Raw genomic sequence first — 3,495 nt, 5'->3', positions numbered from 1 at the left:
ACCCAAGGGTAGGCCAGGTGTTACACCACCTTACACATAACAAAATATCTAAAGGTACTTAAAGGGACAGCAAGGGACAATGAGCAGTATACAGGCAGTGAAAGTGACTAAAGCACAACCAAAAAAGTATGTTTGAGAAAAGAAAGAACTTGCATTTATATAGTGCTTTTCACATGCTCAAGACATCCCAAATCTCTTCACAGCCAACTAATTACTTCTGAAGTGTAGTCACCGTTGTGTAGGCAAACATGATGGCAACCATGGTCTAATAGCACTGCAAATATTATAGAGACCTGGCGCTGGAACTCAATAATCTGTAATTTATAATGGCAGATACGTTGTGCTGTTATAAAGGACTAATGATTATCTAAATATAGACACACACACAATGTGGAAATATTGCTCAGGAAATGTACATATTCTCAAAAGGATTTAAGAACTCCAGACAAAATAAATGTTAGTACATTCTTAATAAACCAGGATTAGCGGTAGAGTGAGGGTAGGTTGCTTTTTAATTGTTGTGGCTTTACAATTAATTGCAAAGATCAATCTATGAAATAGTTCCTGTTTGATTTTCTCATTCCACATACAGGCAGTAAGATAAATGACCAGTTAATATGTGTTAATGGGGTTGGTTGAGTGATAAATGTTGGCTAGGTCACTAGAGGAACTCCCCCGCTCTTCATCGAATAGTGCCATGGGATCTTTCACATCCACCTTGAACAGGCAGATGGGCCTTGATTTAACATCTCATCTGAAAGTCAGGACCTCCGACAATGCAGTACTCCCTCAGTACTCCATTAATGTGTCAGCCTAGATTATGTGCTAGAGCTTTTGATGGTGGGGGACAGAGATAGCAAGGAGACAAGGTTTATAAGAATTCCAGAGATCAGTGGCATGATGGCTGAAAGCTCTGTCAACAATGGTGGTATGAAGGAAGGGTGCGGGCACAGTAAAACAGGTTCACAAGATTGTTGAAGCACATGGGGCAAAGCCATGTAGGGATTTGAAGAACTGATCCTGATAATACTTGCAGCATCTAGGTATGACTCCTCCACATCATCCTTTGTTCCTGGTCCTTCAGTGTCTTCATTGAGTTCTCTTGGCTTCTTCGAAACTGATGTATTTATACTTTTTCTCCTTGCTCTCGCTCTCTTGCTCTTGAAAGCAGTCAGTCGATTTGTCTGAAAAAATTAACCCTAAACTTATTTTGAAAATAAAATTCAAGGCAATTTGACCCACCAATCATGTCTTCCCAAAAATTGGAATACTTTATTTTCTTTGCGATCAAATTCTCAACCCTTTAATTGTAATGGGGCCTCTGTGCCAATAGTCTGGATCCTTGCTGACGACAGAGCCATCATTAAGCGTTTTCTCAGGAAGATTCATGATTTTGAATACCTCCATCAAATCTCCTCGCGACCTTCTCTGTTCCAAGGAGAACAACTCCAGCTTCTCCAGTCTATCCACGTAACTAAAGTTCCTCATCCCTGGAATCATTCTAGTAAATCTCTTCTGCACCCTCTCTAAGGCCTTCACATCTTTCCTAAAGTGCGGTGCCCAGAACTAGACGCAATACTCCAGTTGCGGCTGAACCAGTGTTTTATAAAGATTCATGACTTCCATAATTTTGTACTCTATGCCTCTATTTATAAAACCCGGGATCCCGGATGCTTTTTTGACCGCTTTCTCAACCTGCCCTGTCACCGTCCACGATTTGTGCACGTATATCCCTTTTAGAGTTGTGCCCTCTAGTTAAAATTGCCTCTTCCCGTTCTTCCTACTGAAATGTATCACTTCGCATTTTTCTGCATTGAATTTCATCTGCCACGTGTCCACCCATGCCACCAGCCTGGCTATATCCTCTTGAAGTCTATCACGATCCTCCTCACTGTTCACTGCCCTTCCAAGTTTTGTGTCATCTGCAAATTTGGAAATTGTGCCCTGTACACCCAAGTCATTAATATATATCAAGAAAAGCAGTGGTCCCAGCACTGACCCCTGGGGAACACCACTGTACACCTCCTTCCAGTCTAAAAAACAACCGTTCACCTCTACTCTGTGGTTCCTGTCACTTAGCCAATTCTGCATCCATGTTGCTACTGCTCCCTTTGCTCCATGGGCAGCAATCTTGATGACAAGTCTACCATACAGCGCTTTATCAAACCTTTTGAAAGTCCATATACACCACATCAACTGCATTGCCCTCATCTTCCCTCTCTGTTACCTCATCAAAAAACTCTATCAGGTTAGTTAAACACTATTTGCCTTTAACAAATCCGTGCTGACTTTCCCATATCAATCCAGACTTGTCCAAGTGACTGTTAATTCTATCCCGGATTATCATTTCTAAAAGTTTCCCCACCACTGAATTTAAACCGACTGGCCTATAGTTGCTGGGTTTATCCTTACACCCTTTTTTGAACAAGGGTGTAACATTTGCAATTCTCCGGTCTTCTGGCACCACCCCCATATCTACGGATGTGTGGAAGATTATGGCCAGTACCTCCGCAATTTCCGCCCTTACTTCCCTCAGCAATCTAGGATGCATCCCATCCGGACCAGGTGACTTATCTACTTTAAGTACAGTTGGCCTTTCAAGTACCTCTTCTTTATAAATTTTTAGCCCATCCAGTATCTCAACTGTATCTTCCTTTACTGAGACTCTGACATCTTCCGCCTCCACACATAGGTTACCTTTTTGGTCTCTAATAGGCCCCACTCTTTCCTTAGTTATCCTCTTGCTCTTCATGTATTTATAAAACATCTTTGGGCTTTCCTTCATTTTACTTGTCAATATTTTTTCATGCTTTCTCTTTGCTTTCCTAATCTCCTTTTTAATTTCACCCCTGCGCTTTTTATATTCCTCTAGTCTTTCTGCAGTATTGAGCTCTCGGTGTCTGACATAAGCTTCCCTTTTTTGCCTTATCTTACCCTGTATGCTCATTAACATCCAGGGGGCTCTAGATTTGACATTCCCACCCTTTTTCTTTGTGGGAACATATTTGCTCTGAACCCTCACTATCTCCACCTTGAATACCTCCCACTGTTCTGACACTGATTTACTTTCACTGACCATTGCCATAACAGTTGTAAATTATAGTGAAAGAAAGGCTTTTGGTTTTGCCTATTGTTGTTTGGGACTGTACTACTGTAGGTGCTTAACAATTGCAAAAGATTTCTAAGGTGGAATGATCAATGTAGGAAGTGTTTTTATTGCTTCCTCAGCCACTTGAGCATAACCTGTTAATATTTAAATTAAAAATGAGAATGTACAGAATTCGAGAATATTGCTCTACACGTGACATTTTAAATCAGCACACAAGACATGACAATCAATAGTGACAATATGAGTATACATTTGGCACTTCTATTTTTGATGAGAGAAAAAAAACGTAATGTCAGAAGTGGGATTCGAACCCACGCCTCCAGAGGAGACTGCGACCTGAACGCAGCGCCTTAGACCGCTCGGCCATCCTGACTGCGGACTCCATT

General features: G+C 41.3%; 1 non-coding gene across 1 annotated transcript; it reads right to left on the bottom strand.

Annotated features, from left to right (window-relative positions):
- Positions 1 to 3,399: 3,399 nt before the first annotated feature.
- On the bottom strand, positions 3,400 to 3,482 carry trnal-cag (transfer RNA leucine (anticodon CAG)). Its single transcript has one exon. It is a non-coding gene; the product is annotated as a tRNA-Leu (tRNA).
- Between the last annotated feature and the right edge of the window lie 13 nt (positions 3,483 to 3,495).

Source organism: Heptranchias perlo, chromosome 16, assembly GCF_035084215.1.
Source record: "Heptranchias perlo isolate sHepPer1 chromosome 16, sHepPer1.hap1, whole genome shotgun sequence".
Classification (NCBI taxonomy): domain Eukaryota; kingdom Metazoa; phylum Chordata; class Chondrichthyes; order Hexanchiformes; family Hexanchidae; genus Heptranchias; species Heptranchias perlo.
This window is presented reverse-complemented; position numbering and strand designations above follow the sequence as displayed.